This window comes from Narcine bancroftii, unplaced genomic scaffold, assembly GCF_036971445.1.
Source record: "Narcine bancroftii isolate sNarBan1 unplaced genomic scaffold, sNarBan1.hap1 Scaffold_151, whole genome shotgun sequence".
Classification (NCBI taxonomy): domain Eukaryota; kingdom Metazoa; phylum Chordata; class Chondrichthyes; order Torpediniformes; family Narcinidae; genus Narcine; species Narcine bancroftii.
Window position 1 is genome coordinate 1380862 of NW_027211886.1, and position 20089 is coordinate 1400950.

Here is a 20089-nt window from a genome sequence, read left to right on the forward strand (position 1 = left end):
TGCCTCTGATTCCCTGCCCTGATTCCCCATCTCTGATTCACCGCCTTTAATTCGCCACCTCTGATTCCCCATATCTGATTCCCCTCCTCTGTTTCCCCGCCTCTGATTCCCAACCTCTGATTCCACACCTCTGATTCCCCATATCTGATTCCCCGCCTCTGTTTCCCAGCCTCTGATTCCCCACCCCTGTTACCCCATATCTGATTCCCCACCTCTGATTCTCCTACTCTGCTTCCCCGCCTCTGATTCCCCAGCTCTGATTCCCCGCCTCTGATTCCCCGTTTTTGATTCCCTGCCTCTGATTCCCCGCCTCTGATTCGCCATCTCTGATTCACCGCCTTTGATTCGCCACCTCTGTTTCCCCATATCTGATTCCCCACCTCTGTTTCCCCGCCTCTGATTTCCGCCTCTGATTCCCAATATCTGATTCCCCGGCTCTTATTGCCCACCTCTGATTCCCCGCCTCTGATTCGCCAGCTCTGATTCCCCGCCTCTGATTCCCCGCATCTGATTCCCTGCCTCTGATTCCCCGCCTCTGATTCCCCATCTCTGATTCACCGCCTTTGATTCGCCACCTCTGATTCCCCATATCTCATTCCCCACCTCTGTTTCCCGGCCTCTGATTCCCCGCCTCTGATTCTCCATATCTCATTCCCCGCCTCTGAATCCCCATCTCTGATTCCCGGACTCTGATTCCCCACCTCTGATTCCCGGCCTCTTATTCCCAGCATCTGATTCCCGGCCTCTGATTCCCGGCCTCTGATTCCCCGCTTCTGATTCTGATTCCCTGCCTCTGATTCCCCATCTCTGATTCCGCACATCTGATTCCCTGCCTCTGATTCCCCACCTCTGATTCCCCATATCTGATTCCCCGCCTCTGTTTCCCCGCCTCTGATTCCCCGCCTCTGTTTCCCTATATCTAATTCCCCACCTCTGATGCCCCAACTCTGATTCCCCGCCTCTGATTCCCCAGCTCTGATTCCCCGCCTCTGATTCCCCGCATCCGATTCCCCATATCTGATTCCCCACCTCTGTTTCCCCGCCTCTGATTCCCCGCCTCTGATTCCCCATATCTGATTCCCCGCCTCTGATTCCCAACTATGATTCCCCGCCTCTGATTCCCCAGCTCTGATTCCCTGCCTCTGATTCCCTGCGTTCTATTCCCTTCCTCTGATTCCCCGCCTGTGATTCCCCATCACTGATTCACCACCTCTGATTCCCCACACCTGATTCCCCATATCTAATTCCCCGCCTCTGTTTGCCCGCCTCTGATTCCCCGCCTCTGTTTCCCCATATCTGATTCCCCGTCTCTGAATCCCCAACTCTGATTCCCTGCCTCTGATTCCCCAGCTCTGATTCCCCGCCTTTGATTCCCCCCGTCTGATTCCCAGCCTCTGAATCCCCGTGTCTGATTTCCTGCCTCTGATTCCCCGCCTCTGATTCCCCATCTCTGATTCACCGCCTCTGATTCCCCACCTCTGATTCCCGATCTCTGATTCCGCACATCCGATTCCCTGCCTCTGATTCCCCAACTCTGATTCCCCGCCTCTGATTCCCCATCTCTGATTCCCCACCTCTGATTCCCCGTGTCTGATTCCCTGCCTCTGATTCCCCGCCTCTGAATACCAGCCTCTGATTCCCCATATCTGATTCCCCGCCTCTGATTCCCTGCCTCTGATTCCCCAGCTCTGATTCCCCGCCTTTGATTCCCCCCGTCTGATTCCCAGCCTCTGAATCCCCGTGTCTGATTTCCTGCCTCTGATTCCCCGCCTCTGATTCCCCATCTCTGATTCACCGCCTCTGATTCCCCATCTCTGATTCCCCACATCTGATTCCCCGTGTCTGATTCCCCGTGTCTGATTCCCTGCCTCTGATTCCACGCCTCTGATTCCCCATATCTGATTCCCTGCCACTGATTCCCCGCCTCTGATTCCCCATCTCTGATTCACCACCTCTGATTCCCGGCCTCTGATTGCCCACCTCTGATTCCCCGCCTCTGATTCGCCAGCTATGATTCCCCCCCTCTGATTCCCCACGTCTGATTCCCTGCCTCTGATTCCCCAACTCTAATACCCCGCCTCTGATTCCCCAGCTCTGATTCCCCTCCTCTGATTCCCCGCATCTGATTCCCTGCCTCTGATTCCCCGCCTCTGATTCCAGGCCTCTGATTCCCAACCTCTGATTCCCCACCTCTGATTCCCAATATCTGATTCCCCGCCTCTGTTTCACCGCCTCTGATTCCCCGCCTCTGTTTCCCCATATCTGATTCCCCACCTCTGATTCCCCAACTCTGATTCCCCGCCTGTGATTCCCCAGCTCTGATTCCCCGCCTCTGATTCCCCATATCTGATTCCCATCCTCTGATTGCCCACCTCTGATTCCCCGCCTCTGATTCGCCAGCTATGATTCCCCGCCTCTGATTCCCCGCATCTGATTCCCTGCCTCTGATTCCCCCCTTGATTCCCCATCTCTGATTCCCCGCCTGTGATTCCCCAGCTCTGATTCCCCGCCTCTGATTCCCCAGCTCTGATTCCCAGCCTCTGATTCCCCGTGTTTGATCCCCTGCCTCTGATTACCTTCCTCTGATTCCCGGCCACTGATACCCCGCTTCTGATTCTGATTCCCTGCCTCTGATTCCCCATCTCTGATTCACCACATCTAATTCCCTGCCTCTGATTCCACGCCCCTGATTCCCCACCTCTGATTCCCCATATCTGAATCCCCGCCTCTGTTTCCACGCCTCTGATTCCCTGCCTCTGATTCCCAACCTCTGATTCCCCACCCCTGATTCCCCATATCTGATTCCCCGCCTCTGTTTCCCTGCCTCTGATTCCCCGCCCCTGTTTCCCCATATCTGATTCCCCGCCTCTGATTCCCCAACTCTGATTCCCCGCCTCCGATTCCCCAGCTCTGATTCCCCGCCTCTGATTCCCCGTGTTTGATTCCCTGCCTCTGATTCCCCGCCTCTGATTCCCCATCTCTGATTCACCGCCTTTGATTCGCCACCTCTGACTCCCCATATCTGATTCCCCACCTCTGTTACCCCGCCTCTGATTCCCCGCCTCTGATTCCCCATATATCATTCCCCGCCTCTGAATCCCCATCTCTGATTCCCGGATTCTGATTCCCCACCTCTGATTCCCGGCCTCTTATTCCCGGCATCCGAATCCCGGCCTCTGATTCCCGGCCTCTGATTCCCCGCTTCTGATTCTGATTCCCTGCCTCTGATTCCCCATCTCTGATTCCGCACATCTGATTCCCTGCCTCTGATTCCCCACCTCTGATTCCCCATATCTGATGCCTCGCCTCTGTTTCCCCGCCTCTGATTCCCCGCCTCTGTTTCCCCATATCTAATTCCCCACCTCAGATGCCCCAACTCTGATACCCCGCCTCTGATTCCCCAGCTCTGATTCCCCGCCTCTGATTCCCCGCATCCGATTCCCCATATCTGATTCCCCGCCTCTGTTTCCCCGCCTTTGATTCCCCGCCTCTGTTTCCCCATATCTGATTCCCCGCCTCTGATTCCCAACTATGATTCCCCGCCTCTGATTCCCCAGCTCTGATTCCCCGCCTCTGATTCCCCGCGTTCTATTCCCTGCCTCTGATTCCCCGCCTGTGATTCCCCATCTCTGATTCACCACCTCTGATTCCCCACCTCTGATTCCCCATATCTAATTCCCCGCCTCTGTTTGCCCGCCTCTGATTCCCCGCCTCTGTTTCCCCATATCTGATTCCCCGTGTCTGATTCCCTGCCTCTGATTCCACGCCTCTGATTCCCCGCCTCTGATTCCCTGCCACTGATTCCCTGCCCCTGATACCCCACCTCTGATTCCCCATATCTGATTCCCTGCCTCTGTTTCCCCGCCTCTGATTCCCTGCCTCTGATTCCCCATATCTGATTCCCCGCCTCTGATTCCCCAACTCTGATTCCCCACCTCTGATTCCCCAGCTCTGAATCCCCGCCTCTGATTCCCCGCGTCTGTTTCCCTGCCTCTGATTCCCCGCCTCTGTTTCCCCATATCTAAGTCCCCGACTCTGATTCCCCAACTCTGATTCCCCACCTCTGATTCCCCAGCTCTGATTCCCCGCCTCTGATTTCCCGCATCTGATTCCCTGCATCTGATTCCCAGCCTCTGATTCCCTGCCTCTGATTCCCAACCTCTGATTCCCCACCTCTGATTCCCCATATCTGATTCCCCGCCTCTGTTTCCCCGCCTCTGATTCCCCGCCTCTGTTTCCCCATATCTGATTCCCGGCCTCTGATTCTCCGCCTCTGATTCCCCGCCTCTGATTCCCTGCCTCTGATTCCCCATCTCCGATTCCGCACATCGGATTCCCTGCCTCTGATTCCCCGCCTCTGATTCCCCGCCTCTGATTCCCTGCTTCTGATTCCCAACCTTTGATTCCCCACCTCTGATTCCCCATATCTGATTCCCCGCCTCTGTTTCCCCGCCTCTGATTCCCCGCCTCTGATTCCCCAACTCTGAATCCCCGCCTCTGATTCCCCAGCTCTGATTCCCCGCCTCTGATTCCCCGCATCTGATTCTTTGCCTCTGATTCCCCGCCTCTGATTCCAGGCCTCTGATTCCCAGCATCTGATTCCGGCCTTTGATTCCCGGCCACTGATTCCCTGCTTCTGATTCTGATTCCCTTCCTCTGATTCCCCATCTCTGATTCCGCACATCTGATTCCTTGCCTCTGATTCCCCACCTCTGATTCCCCATATCTGATTCCCCACCTGGGTTTCCCCGCCTCTGATTCCCCGCCTCTGTTTCCCAATATCTAAGTCCCCGCCTCTGATTCCCCAAATCTGATTCCCCACCTCTGATTCCCCAGCTCTGATTCCCCGCCTCTGATTCCCCGCATCTGATTCCCTGCATCTGATTCCAAGCCTCTGATTCCCTGCCTCTGATTCCCAACCTCTGATTCCCCACCTCTGATTCCCCATATCTGATTCCCCGCCTCTGTTTCCCCGACTCGGATTCCCCGCCTCTGTTTCCCCATATCTGATTCCCGGCCTCTGATTCCCCGCCTCTGATTCCCCGCCTCTGATTCCCTGCCTCTGATTCCCCATCTCCGATTCCGCACATCTGATTCCCTTCCTCTGATTCCCCGCCTCTGATTTTCCGCCTCTGATTCCCTGCCTCTGATTCCCAACCTCGGATTCCCCACCTCTGATTCCCCATATCTGATTCCCCGCCTCTGATTCCCCGCCTCTGATTCCCAACTCTGATTCCCCGCCTCTGATTCCCCATCTCTGATTCCCCGTGTTTGATTCCCTGCCTCTGATTCCCTGCCCTGATTCCCCATCTCTGGTTCACCGCCTTTGATTCGCCACCTCTGATTCCCCATATCTGATTCCCCGCCTCTGTTTCCCCGACTCTGATTCCCTGCCTCTGATTCCCAACCTCTGATTCCACACCTCTGATTCCCCATATCTGATTCCCCGCCTCTATTTCCCCATATCTGATTCCCCGCCTCTGATTCCCCAACTCTGATTCCCCGCCTCTGATTCCCCAGCTCTGATTCCCCGACTCTGATTCCCGGCATCCGATTCCCTGCCTCTGATTCCCCGCCTCTGATTCCCCATCTCTGATTCCCCGCCTCTGATTCCCCGTGTCTGATTCCCTGCCTTTGATTCCCCGCCTCTGATTCCCCGCCTCTGATTCCCTGCCACTGATTCCCTGCCCCTGATTCCCCACCTCTGATTCCCCACATCTGATTCCCGGCCTCTGTTTCCCCGCCTCTGATTCCCCGCCTCTGATTCCCCATATCTGATTCCCTGCCTCTGATTCCCCAACTCTGATTCCCCGCCTCTGATTCCCCAGCTCTGAATCCCCGCCTCTGATTCCCCGCGTCTGATTCCCTGCCTCTGATTCCCCGCCTTGATTCCCCATCTCTGATTGACAACCTCTGATTCCCCACCTCTGATTCCCTATATTTGATTCCCCGCCTCTGTTTCCCCGCCTCTGATTCCCCGCCTCTGATTCCCCATATCTGATTCCCCGCCTCTGATTGCCCACCTCTGATTCCCAGCCTCTGATTCGCCAGCTCTGATTCCCCGCCTCTGATTCCCCGCATCTGATTCCCTGCCTCTGATTCCCCGCCTCTGATTCCCCATCTCTGATTCACCGCCTTTGATTCGCCACCTCTGATTCCCCATATCTGATTCCCCACCTCTGATTCCCGGCCTCTTATTCCCAGCATCTGATTCCCGGCCTCTGATTCCCGGCCTCTGATTCCCCGCTTCTGATTCTGATTCCCTGCCTCTTATTCCCCATCTCTGATTCCGCACATCTGATTCCCTGCCTCTGATTCCCCACCTCTGATTCCCCATATCTGATTCCCCGCCTCTGTTTCCCCGCCTCTGATTCCCCGCCTCTGTTTCCCTATATCTAATTCCCCACCTCTGATGCCCCAACTCTGATTCCCCGCCTCTGATTCCCCAGCTCTGATTCCCCGCCTCTGATTCCCTGCATCCGATTCCCCATATCTGATTCCCCGCCTCTGTTTCACCGCCTCTGATTCCCCGCCTCTGTTTCCCCATATCTGATTCCCGCCTCTGATTCCCAACTATGAATCCCCTCCTCTGATTCCCCAGCTCTGATTCCCTGCCTCTGATTCCCCGCGTTCTATTCCCTGCCTCTGATTCCCCGCCTGTGATTCCCCATCACTGATTCACCACCTCTGATTCCCTACCTCTGATTCCCCATATCTAATTCCCCGCCTCTGTTTGCCCGCCTCTGATTCCCCGCCTCTGTTTCCCCATATCTGATTCCCCGCCTCTGAATCCCCAACTCTGATTCCCTGCCTCAGATTCCCCAGCTCTGATTCCCCGCCTTTGATTCCCCCCGTCTGATTCCCAGCCTCTGAATCCCCGTGTCTGATTTCCTGCCTCTGATTCCCCGCCTCTGATCCCCCATCTCTGATTCACCGCCTCTGATTCCCCATCTCTGATTCACCGCCTCTGATTCCCCACCTCTGATTCCCCCTCTCTGATTCCGCACATCCAATTCCCTACCTCTGATTCCCCAACTCTGATTCCCCACCTCTGATTCCCCAGCTCTGATTCCCCGCCTCAGATTCCCCGCATCTGATTCCCTGCCTCTGATTCCCCGCCTCTGATTCCCTGCCTCTGATTCCCCATATCTGATTCCCCGCCTCTGATTCCCCAACTCTGATTCCCCGCTTCTGATTCCCCAGCTCTGAATCCCCGCCTCTGATTCCACGCGTCTGATTCTTTGCCTCTGATTCCCCGCCTCTGATTCCCCATCTGTGATTCACAACCTCTGATGCCCCACCTCTGATTCCCCATATCTGATTCCCTGCCTCTGTTTCCCCGCCTCTGATTCCCCACCTCTGTTTCCCCATATCTGATTCCCCGCCTCTGATTCCCCAACTCTAATACCCCGCCTCTGATTCCCCAGCTCTGATTCCCCACCTCTGATTCCCCGCATCTGATTTCCTGCCTCTGATTCCCCGCCTCTGATTCCCCATCTCTGATTCACCGCCTCTGATTCCCCATCTCTGATTCCCCACCTCTGATTCCCCGTGTCTGATTCCCCGTGTCTGATTCCCTGCCTCTGATTCCACGCCTCTGATTCCCCATATCTGATTCCCTGCCACTGATTCCCCGCCTCTGATTCCCCATCTCTGATTCACCACCTCTGATTCCCGGCCTCTGATTGCCCACCTCTGATTCCCCGCCTCTGATTCGCCAGCTATGATACCCCCCCTCTGATTCCCCGCGTCTGATTCCCCGCCTCTGATTCCCCAACTCTAATACCCCGCCTCTGATTCCCCAGCTCTGATTCCCCTCCTCTGATTCTCCGCATCTGATTCCCTGCCTCTGATTCCCCGCCTCTGATTCCAGGCCTCTGATTCCCAACCTCTGATTCCCCACCTCTGATTCCCCATATCTGATTCCCCGCCTCTGTTTCACCGCCTCTGATTCCCCGACTCTGTTTCCCCATATCTGATTCCCCGCCTCTGATTCCCCAACTCTGATTCCCCGCCTGTGATTCCCCAGCTCTAATTCCCCGCCTCTGATTCCCCATATCTGATTCCCATCCTCTGATTGCCCACCTCTGATTGCCCGCCTCTGATTCGCCAGCTCTGATTCCCCGCCTCTGATTCCCCGCATCTGATTCCCTGCCTCTGATTCCCCGCCTCTGATTCCCCATCTCTGATTCCCCGCCTGTGATTCCCCAGCTCTGATTCCCAGCCTCTGATTCCCCGTGTTTGATCCCCTGCCTCTGATTACCTTCCTCTTATTCCCGGCCTCTGATACCCCGCTTCTGATTCTGATTCCCTGCCTCTGATTCCCCATCTCTGATTCACCACATCTAATTCCCTGCATCTGATTCCACGCCCCTGATTCCCCACCTCTGATTCCCCATATCTGAATCCCCGCCTCTGTTTCCACGCCTCTGATTACCTGCCTCTGATTCCCAACCTCTGATTCCCCACCCCTGATTCCCCATATCTGATTCCCCGCCTCTGTTTCCCTGCCTCTGATTCTCCGCCCCTGTTTCCCCATATCTGATTCCCCGCCTCTGATTCCCCAACTCTGATTCCCCACCTCTGATTCCCCAGCTCTGATTCCCCGCCTCTGATTCCCCGTGTTTGATTCCCTGCCTCTGATTCCCCGCCTCTGATTCCCCATCTCTGATTCACCGCCTTTGATTCGACACCTCTGATTCCCCATATCTGATTCCCCACCTCTGTTACCCCGCCTCTGATTCCCCGCCTCTGATTCCCCATATATCATTCCCCGCCTCTGAATCCCCATCTCTGATTCCCGGACTCTGATTCCCCACCTCTGATTCCCGGCCTCTTATTCCCGGCATCTGAATCCCGGCCTCTGATTCCCGGCCTCTGATTCCCCGCTTCTGATTCTGATTCCCTGCCTCTGATTCCCCATCTCTGATTCCGCACATCTGATTCCCTGCCTCTGATTCCCCACCTCTGATTCCCCATATCTGATTCCCCACCTCTGTTTCCCCGCCTCTGATTCCCCGCCTCTGTTTCCCCATATCTAATTCCCCACCTCTGATGCCCCAACTCTGATACCCCGCCTCTGATTCCCCAGCTCTGATTCCCCGCCTCTGATTCCCCGCATCCGATTCCCCATATCTGATTCCCCGCCTCTGTTTCCCCGCCTTTGATTCCCCGCGTTCTATTCCCTGCCTCTGATTCCCCGCCTGTGATTCCCCATCTCTGATTCACCACCTCTGATTCCCCACCTCTGATTCCCCTTATCTAATTCCCCGCCTCTGTTTGCCCGCCTCTGATTCCCCGCCTCTGTTTCCCCATATCTGATTCCCCGTGTCTGATTCCCTGCCTCTGATTCCCCGCCTCTGATTCCCCGCCTTTGATTCCCTGCCACTGATTCCCTGCCCCTGATACCCCACCTCTGATTCCCCATATCTGATTCCCTGCTTCTGTTTCCCCGCCTCTGATTCCCCGCCTCTGATTCCCCGCCTCTGATTCCCCGCGTCTGATTCCCCAACTCTGATTCCCCGCCTCTGATTCCCCAGCTCTGATACCCGCCTCTGATTCCCCGCGTCTGTTTCCCCGCCTCTGACTCCCTGCCTCTGTTTCCCCGCCTCTGATTCCCCAGCTCTGATACCCGCCTCTGATTCCCCGCGTCTGTTTCCCCGCCTCTGATTCCCCGCCTCTGATTCCCCACCTCTGATTCCCCAGCTCTGATTCCCCGCCTCTGATTCCCCGCATCTGATTCCCTGCATCTGATTCCCAGCCTCTGATTCCCTGCCTCTGATTCCCAACCTCTGATTCCCCACCTCTGATTCCCCATATCTGATTCCCCGCCTCTGTTTCCCCGCCTCTGATTCCCCGCCTCTGTTTCCCCATATCTGATTCCCGGCCTCTGATTCCCCGCCTCTGATTCCCCGCCTCTGATTCCCTGCCTCTGATTCCCCATCTCCGATTCCGCACATCGGATTTCCTGCCTCTGATTCCCCGCCTCTGATTCCCCGCCTCTGATTCCCTGCTTCTGATTCCCAACCTCTGATTCCCCACCTCTGATTCCCCATATCTGATTCCCCGCCTCTGTTTCCCCGCCTCTGATTCCCCGCCTCTGATTCCCCAACTCTGAATCCCCGCCTCTGATTCCCCAGCTCTGATTCCACGCCTCTGATTCCCCGTGTTTGATTCCCTGCCTCTGATTCCCTGCCCTGATTCCCCATCTCTGATTCACCGCCTTTAATTCGCCACCTCTGATTCCCCATATCTGATTCCCCTCCTCTGTTTCCCCGCCTCTGATTCCCAACCTCTGATTCCACACCTCTGATTCCCCATATCTGATTCCCCGCCTCTGTTTCCCAGCCTCTGATTCCCCACCCCTGTTTCCCCATATCTGATTCCCCACCTCTGATTCTCCTACTCTGCTTCCCCGCCTCTGATTCCCCAGCTCTGATTCCCCGCCTCTGATTCCCCGTTTTTGATTCCCTGCCTCTGATTCCCCGCCTCTGATTCCCCATCTCTGATTCACCGCCTTTGATTCGCCACCTCTGTTTCCCCATATCTGATTCCCCACCTCTGTTTCCCCGCCTCTGATTTCCGCCTCTGATTCCCAATATCTGATTCCCCGGCTCTTATTGCCCACCTCTGATTCCCCGCCTCTGATTCGCCAGCTCTGATTCCCCGCCTATGATTCCCCGCATCTGATTCCCTGCCTCTGATTCCCCGCCTCTGATTCCCCATCTCTGATTCACCGCCTTTGATTCGCCACCTCTGATTCCCCATATCTCATTCCCCACCTCTGTTTCCCGGCCTCTGATTCCCCGCCTCTGATTCTCCATATCTCATTCCCCGCCTCTGAATCCCCATCTCTGATTCCCGGACTCTGATTCCCCACCTCTGATTCCCGGCCTCTTATTCCCAGCATCTGATTCCCGGCCTCTGATTCCCGGCCTCTGATTCCCCGCTTCTGATTCTGATTCCCTGCCTCTGATTCCCCATCTCTGATTCTGCACATCTGATTCCCTGCCTCTGATTCCCCACCTCTGATTCCCCATATCTGATTCCCCGCCTCTGTTTCCCCGCCTCTGATTCCCCGCCTCTGTTTCCCTATATCTAATTCCCCACCTCTGATGCCCCAACTCTGATTCCCCGCCTCTGATTCCCCAGCTCTGATTCCCCGCCTCTGATTCCCCGCATCCGATTCCCCATATCTGATTCCCCACCTCTGTTTCCCCGCCTCTGATTCCCCGCCTCTGTTTCCCCATATCTGATTCCCCGCCTCTGATTCCCAACTATGATTCCCCGCCTCTGATTCCCCAGCTCTGATTCCCTGCCTCTGATTCCCTGCGTTCTATTCCCTGCCTCTGATTCCCCGCCTGTGATTCCCCATCACTGATTCACCACCTCTGATTCCCCACATCTGATTCCCCATATCTAATTCCCCGCCTCTGTTTGCCCGCCTCTGATTCCCCGCCTCTGTTTCCCCATATCTGATTCCCCGTCTCTGAATCCCCAACTCTGATTCCCTGCCTCTGATTCCCCAGCTCTGATTCCCCGCCTTTGATTCCCCCCATCTGATTCCCAGCCTCTGAATCCCCGTGTCTGATTTCCTGCCTCTGATTCCCCGCCTCTGATTCCCCATCTCTGATTCACCGCCTCTGATTCCCCACCTCTGATTCCCCATCTCTGATTCCGCACATCCGATTCCCTGCCTCTGATTCCCCAACTCTGATTCCCCGCCTCTGATTCCCCATCTCTGATTCCCCACCTCTGATTCCCCGTGTCTGATTCCCTGCCTCTGATTCCCCGCCTCTGAATACCAGCCTCTGATTCCCCATATCTGATTCCCCGCCTCTGATTCCCTGCCTCTGATTCCCCAGCTCTGATTCCCCGCCTTTGATTCCCCCCGTCTGACTCCCAGCCTCTGAATCCCCGTGTCTGATTTCCTGCCTCTGATTCCCCGCCTCTGATTCCCCATCTCTGATTCACCGCCTCTGATTCCCCATCTCTGATTCCCCACATCTGATTCCCCGTGTCTGATTCCCCGTGTCTGATTCCCTGCCTCTGATTCCACGCCTCTGATTCCCCATATCTGATTCCCTGCCACTGATTCCCCGCCTCTGATTCCCCATCTCTGATTCACCACCTCTGATTCCCGGCCTCTGATTGCCCACCTCTGATTCCCCGCCTCTGATTCGCCAGCTATGATTCCCCCCCTCTGATTCCCCACGTCTGATTCCCTGCCTCTGATTCCCCAACTCTAATACCCCGCCTCTGATTCCCCAGCTCTGATTCCCCTCCTCTGATTCCCCGCATCTGATTCCCTGCCTCTGATTCCCCGCCTCTGATTCCAGGCCTCTGATTCCCAACCTCTGATTCCCCACCTCTGATTCCCAATATCTGATTCCCCGCCTCTGTTTCACCGCCTCTGATTCCCCGCCTCTGTTTCCCCATATCTGATTCCCCGCCTCTGATTCCCCAACTCTGATTCCCCGCCTGTGATTCCCCAGCTCTGATTCCCAGCCTCTGATTCCCCATATCTGATTCCCATCCTCTGATTGCCCACCTCTGATTCCCCGCCTCTGATTCGCCAGCTATGATTCCCCGCCTCTGATTCCCCGCATCTGATTCCCTGCCTCTGATTCCCCCCTTGATTCCCCATCTCTGATTCCCCGCCTGTGATTCCCCAGCTCTGATTCCCCGCCTCTGATTCCCCAGCTCTGATTCCCAGCCTCTGATTCCCCGTGTTTGATCCCCTGCCTCTGATTACCTTCCTCTGATTCCCGGCCACTGATACCCCGCTTCTGATTCTGATTCCCTGCCTCTGATTCCCCATCTCTGATTCACCACATCTAATTCCCTGCCTCTGATTCCACGCCCCTTATTCCCCACCTCTGATTCCCCATATCTGAATCCCCGCCTCTGTTTCCACGCCTCTGATTCCCTGCCTCTGATTCCCAACCTCTGATTCCCCACCCCTGATTCCCCATATCTGATTCCCCGCCTCTGTTTCCCTGCCTCTGATTCCCCGCCCCTGTTTCCCCATATCTGATTCCCCGCCTCTGATTCCCCAACTCTGATTCCCCGCCTCCGATTCCCCAGCTCTGATTCCCCGCCTCTGATTCCCCGTGTTTGATTCCCTGCCTCTGATTCCCCGCCTCTGATTCCCCATCTCTGATTCACCGCCTTTGATTCGCCACCTCTGACTCCCCATATCTGATTCCCCACCTCTGTTACCCCGCCTCTGATTCCCCGCCTCTGATTCCCCATATATCATTCCCCGCCTCTGAATCCCCATCTCTGATTCCCGGATTCTGATTCCCCACCTCTGATTCCAGGCCTCTTATTCCCGGCATCCGAATCCCGGCCTCTGATTCCCGGCCTCTGATTCCCCGCTTCTGATTCTGATTCCCTGCCTCTGATTCCCCATCTCTGATTCCGCACATCTGATTCCCTGCCTCTGATTCCCCACCTCTGATTCCCCATATCTGATGCCTCGCCTCTGTTTCCCCGCCTCTGATTCCCCGCCTCTGTTTCCCCATATCTAATTCCCCACCTCAGATGCCCCAACTCTGATACCCCGCCTCTGATTCCCCAGCTCTGATTCCCCGCCTCTGATTCCCCGCATCCGATTCCCCATATCTGATTCCCCGCCTCTGTTTCCCCGCCTTTGATTCCCCGCCTCTGTTTCCCCATATCTGATTCCCCGCCTCTGATTCCCAACTATGATTCCCCGCCTCTGATTCCCCAGCTCTGATTCCCCACCTCTGATTCCCCGCGTTCTATTCCCTGCCTCTGATTCCCCGCCTGTGATTCCCCATCTCTGATTCACCACCTCTTATTCCCCACCTCTGATTCCCCATATCTAATTCCCCGCCTCTGTTTGCCCGCCTCTGATACCCCGCCTCTGTTTCCCCATATCTGATTCCCCGTGTCTGATTCCCTGCCTCTGATTCCCCGCCTCTGATTCCCCGCCTCTGATTCCCTGCCGCTGATTCCCTGCCCCTGATACCCCACCTCTGATTCCCCATATCTGATTCCCTGCCTCTGTTTCCCCGCCTCTGATTCCCTGCCTCTGATTCCCCATATCTGATTCCCCGCCTCTGATTCCCCAACTCTGATTCCCCACCTCTGATTCCCAACCTCTGATTCCACACCTCTGATTCCCCATATCTGATTCCCCGCCTCTGTTTCCCAGCCTCTGATTCCCCACCCCTGTTTCCCCATATCTGATTCCCCACCTCTGATTCTCCTACTCTGCTTCCCCGCCTCTGATTCCCCAGCTCTGATTCCCCGCCTCTGATTCCCCGTTTTTGATTCCCTGCCTCTGATTCCCCGCCTCTGATTCCCCATCTCTGATTCACCGCCTTTGATTCGCCACCTCTGTTTCCCCATATCTGATTCCCCACCTCTGTTTCCCCGCCTCTGATTTCCGCCTCTGATTCCCAATATCTGATTCCCCGGCTCTTATTGCCCACCTCTGATTCCCCGCCTCTGATTCGCCAGCTCTGATTCCCCGCCTCTGATTCCCCGCATCTGATTCCCTGCCTCTGATTCCCCGCCTCTGATTCCCCATCTCTGATTCACCGCCTTTGATTCGCCACCTCTGATTCCCCATATCTCATTCCCCACCTCTGTTTCCCGGCCTCTGATTCCCCGCCTCGGATTCTCCATATCTCATTCCCCGCCTCTGAATCCCCATCTCTGATTCCCGGACTCTGATTCCCCACCTCTGATTCCCGGCCTCTTATTCCCAGCATCTGATTCCCGGCCTCTGATTCCCGGCCTATGATTCCCCGCTTCTGATTCTGATTCCCTGCCTCTGATTCCCCATCTCTGATTCCGCACATCTGATTCCCTGCCTCTGATTCCCCACCTCTGATTCCCCATATCTGATTCCCCGCCTCTGTTTCCCCGCCTCTGATTCCCCGCCTCTGTTTCCCTATATCTAATTCCCCACCTCTGATGCCCCAACTGTGATTCCCCGCCTCTGATTCCCCAGCTCTGATTCCCCGCCTCTGATTCCCCGCATCCGATTCCCCATATCTGATTCCCCACCTCTGTTTCCCCGCCTCTGATTCCCCGCCTCTGTTTCCCCATATCTGATTCCCCGCCTCTGATTCCCAACTATGATTCCCCGCCTCTGATTCCCCAGCTCTGATTCCCTGCCTCTGATTCCCTGCGTTCTATTCCCTGCCTCTGATTCCCCGCCTGTGATTCCCCATCACTGATTCACCACCTCTGATTCCCCACATCTGATTCCCCATATCTAATTCCCCGCCTCTGTTTGCCCGCCTCTGATTCCCCGCCTCTGTTTCCCCATATCTGATTCCCCGTCTCTGAATCCCCAACTCTGATTCCCTGCCTCTGATTCCCCAGCTCTGATTCCCCGCCTTTGATTCCCCCCGTCTGATTCCCAGCCTCTGAATCCCCGTGTCTGATTTCCTGCCTCTGATTCCCCGCCTCTGATTCCCCATCTCTGATTCACCGCCTCTGATTCCCCACCTCTGATTCCCCATCTCTGATTCCGCACATCCGATTCCCTGCCTCTGATTCCCCAACTCTGATTCCCCGCCTCTGATTCCCCATCTCTGATTCCCCACCTCTGATTCCCCGTGTCTGATTCCCTGCCTCTGATTCCCCGCCTCTGAATACCAGCCTCTGATTCCCCATATCTGATTCCCCGCCTCTGATTCCCTGCCTCTGATTCCCCAGCTCTGATTCCCCGCCTTTGATTCCCCCCGTCTGATTCCCAGCCTCTGAATCCCCGTGTCTGATTTCCTGCCTCTGATTCCCCGCCTCTGATTCCCCATCTCTGATTCACCGCCTCTGATTCCCCATCTCTGATTCCCCACATCTGATTCCCCGTGTCTGATTCCCCGTGTCTGATTCCCTGCCTCTGATTCCACGCCTCTGATTCCCCATATCTGATTCCCTGCCACTGATTCCCCGCCTCTGATTCCCCATCTCTGATTCACCACCTCTGATTCCCGGCCTCTGATTGCCCACCTCTGATTCCCCGCCTCTGATTCGCCAGCTATGATTCCCCCCCTCTGATTCCCCACGTCTGATTCCCTGCCTCTGATTCCCCAACTCTAATACCCCGCCTCTGATTCCCCAGCTCTGATTCCCCTCCTCTGATTCCCCGCATCTGATTCCCTGCCTCTGATTCCCCGCCTCTGATTCCAGGCCTCTGATTCCCAACCTCTGATTCCCCACCTCTGATTCCCAATATCTGATTCCCCGCCTCTGTTTCACCGCCTCTGATTCCCCGCCTCTGTTTCCCCATATCTGATTCCCCGCCTCTGATTCCCCAACTCTGATTCCCCGCCTGTGATTCCCCAGCTCTGATTCCCCGCCTCTGATTCCCCATATCTGATTCCCATCCTCTGATTGCCCACCTCTGATTCCCCGCCTCTGATTCGCCAGCTATGATTCCCCGCCTCTGATTCCCCGCATCTGATTCCCTGCCTCTGATTCCCCCCTTGATTCCCCATCTCTGATTCCCCGCCTGTGATTCCCCAGCTCTGATTCCCCGCCTCTGATTCCCCAGCTCTGATTCCCAGCCTCTGATTCCCCGTGTTTGATCCCCTGCCTCTGATTACCTTCCTCTGATTCCCGGCCACTGATACCCCGCTTCTGATTCTGATTCCCTGCCTCTGATTCCCCATCTCTGATTCACCACATCTAATTCCCTGCCTCTGATTCCACGCCCCTGATTCCCCACCTCTGATTCCCCATATCTGAATCCCCGCCTCTGTTTCCACGCCTCTGATTCCCTGCCTCTGATTCCCAACCTCTGATTCCCCACCCCTGATTCCCCATATCTGATTCCCCGCCTCTGTTTCCCTGCCTCTGATTCCCCGCCCCTGTTTCCCCATATCTGATTCCCCGCCTCTGATTCCCCAACTCTGATTCCCCGCCTCCGATTCCCCAGCTCTGATTCCCCGCCTCTGATTCCCCGTGTTTGATTCCCTGCCTCTGATTCCCCGCCTCTGATTCCCCATCTCTGATTCACCGCCTTTGATTCGCCACCTCTGACTCCCCATATCTGATTCCCCACCTCTGTTACCCCGCCTCTGATTCCCCGCCTCTGATTCCCCATATATCATTCCCCGCCTCTGAATCCCCATCTCTGATTCCCGGATTCTGATTCCCCACCTCTGATTCCCGGCCTCTTATTCCCGGCATCCGAATCCCGGCCTCTGATTCACGGCCTCTGATTCCCCGCTTCTGATTCTGATTCCCTGCCTCTGATTCCCCATCTCTGATTCCGCACATCTGATTCCCTGCCTCTGATTCCCCACCTCTGATTCCCCATATCTGATGCCTCGCCTCTGTTTCCCCGCCTCTGATTCCCCGCCTCTGTTTCCCCATATCTAATTCCCCACCTCAGATGCCCCAACTCTGATACCCCGCCTCTGATTCCCCAGCTCTGATTCCCCGCCTCTGATTCCCCGCATCCGATTCCCCATATCTGATTCCCCGCCTCTGTTTCCCCGCCTTTGATTCCCCGCCTCTGTTTCCCCATATCTGATTCCCCGCCTCTGATTCCCAACTATGATTCCCCGCCTCTGATTCCCCATCTCTGATTCACCACCTCTGATTCCCCACCTCTGATTACCCATATCTAATTCCCCGCCTCTGTTTGCCCGCCTCTGATACCCCGCCTCTGTTTCCCCATATCTGATTCCCCGTGTCTGATTCCCTGCCTCTGATTCCCCGCCTCTGATTCCCCGCCTCTGATTCCCTGCCGCTGATTCCCTGCCCCTGATACCCCACCTCTGATTCCCCATATCTGATTCCCTGCCTCTGTTTCCCCGCCTCTGATTCCCTGCCTCTGATTCCCCATATCTGATTCCCCGCCTCTGATTCCCCAACTCTGATTCCCCACCTCTGATTCCCCAGCTCTGAATCCCCGCCTCTGATTCCCCGCGTCTGTTTCCCTGCCTCTGATTCCCCGCCTCTGTTTCCCCATATCTAAGTCCCCGACTCTGATTCCCCAACTCTGATTCCCCACCTCTGATTCCCCAGCTCTGATTCCCCGCCTCTGATTTCCCGCATCTGATTCCCTGCATCTGATTCCCAGCCTCTGATTCCCTGCCTCTGATTCCCAACCTCTGATTCCCCACCTCTGATTCCCCATATCTGATTCCCCGCCTCTGTTTCCCCGCCTCTGATTCCCCGCCTCTGTTTCCCCATATCTGATTCCCGGCCTCTGATTCTCCGCCTCTGATTCCCCGCCTCTGATTCCCTGCCTCTGATTCCCCATCTCCGATTCCGCACATCGGATTCCCTGCCTCTGATTCCCCGCCTCTGATTCCCCGCCTCTGATTCCCTGCTTCTGATTCCCAACCTTTGATTCCCCACCTCTGATTCCCCATATCTGATTCCCCGCCTCTGTTTCCCCGCCTCTGATTCCCCGCCTCTGATTCCCCAACTCTGAATCCCCGCCTCTGATTCCCCAGCTCTGATTCCCCGCCTCTGATTCCCCGCATCTGATTCTTTGCCTCTGATTCCCCGCCTCTGATTCCAGGCCTCTGATTCCCAGCATCTGATTCCGGCCTTTGATTCCCGGCCTCTGATTCCCTGCTTCTGATTCTGATTCCCTTCCTCTGATTCCCCATCTCTGATTCCGCACATCTGATTCCTTGCCTCTGATTCCCCACCTCTGATTCCCCATATCTGATTCCCCACCTGGGTTTCCCCGCCTCTGATTCCCCGCCTCTGTTTCCCAATATCTAAGTCCCCGCCTCTGATTCCCCAAATCTCATTCCCCACCTCTGATTCCCCAGCTCTGATTCCCCGCCTCTGATTCCCCGCATCTGATTCCCTGCATCTGATTCCAAGCCTCTGATTCCCTGCCTCTGATTCCCAACCTCTGATTCCCCACCTCTGATTCCCCATATCTGATTCCCCGCCTCTGTTTCCCCGACTCGGATTCCCCGCCTCTGTTTCCCCATATCTGATTCCCGGCCTCTGATTCCCCGCCTCTGATTCCCCGCCTCTGATTCCCTGCCTCTGATTCCCCATCTCCGATTCCGCACATCTGATTCCCTTCCTCTGATTCCCCGCCTCTGATTTTCCGCCTCTGATTCCCTGCCTCTGATTCCCAACCTCGGATTCCCCACCTCTGATTCCCCATATCTGATTCCCCGCCTCTGTTTCCCCGCCTCTGATTCCCTGCCTCTGATTCCCAACTCTGATTCCCCGCCTCTGATTCCCCAGCTCTGATTCCCCGTGTTTGATTCACTGCCTCTGATTCCCTGCCCTGATTCCCCATCTCTGTTTCACCGCCTTTGATTCGCCACCTCTGATTCCCCATATCTGATTCCCCGCCTCTGTTTCCCCGACTCTGATTCCCTGCCTCTGATTCCCAACCTCTGATTCCACACCTCTGATTCCCCATATCTGATTCCCCGCCTCTATTTCCCCATATCTGATTCCCCGCCTCTGATTCCCCAACTCTGATTCCCCGCCTCTGATTCCCCAGCTCTGATTCCCCGACTCTGATTCCCGGCATCCGATTCCCTGCCTCTGATTCCCCGCCTCTGATTCCCCATCTCTGATTCCCCGCCTCTGATTCCCCGTGTCTGATTCCCTGCCTTTGATTCCCCGCCTCTGATTCCCCAACTCTGATTCCCCGCCTCTGATTCCCCAGCTCTGAATCCCCGCCTCTGATTCCCCGCATCTGATTCCCTGCCTCTGATTCCCCGCCTTGATTCCCCATCTCTGATTGACAACCTCTGATTCCCCACCTCTGATTCCCTATATTTGATTCCCCGCCTCTGTTTCCCCGCCTCTGATTCCCCGCCTCTGATTCCCCATATCTGATTCCCCGCCTCTGATTGCCCACCTCTGATTCCCAGCCTCTGATTCGCCAGCTCTGATTCCCCGCCTCTGATTCCCCGCATCTGATTCCTTGCCTCTGATTCCCCGCCTCTGATTCCCCATCTCTGATTCACCGCCTTTGATTCGCCACCTCTGATTCCCCATATCTGATTCCCCACCTCTGATTCCCGGCCTCTTATTCCCAGCATCTGATTCCCGGCCTCTGATTCCCGGCCTCTGATTCCCCGCTTCTGATTCTGATTCCCTGCCTCTT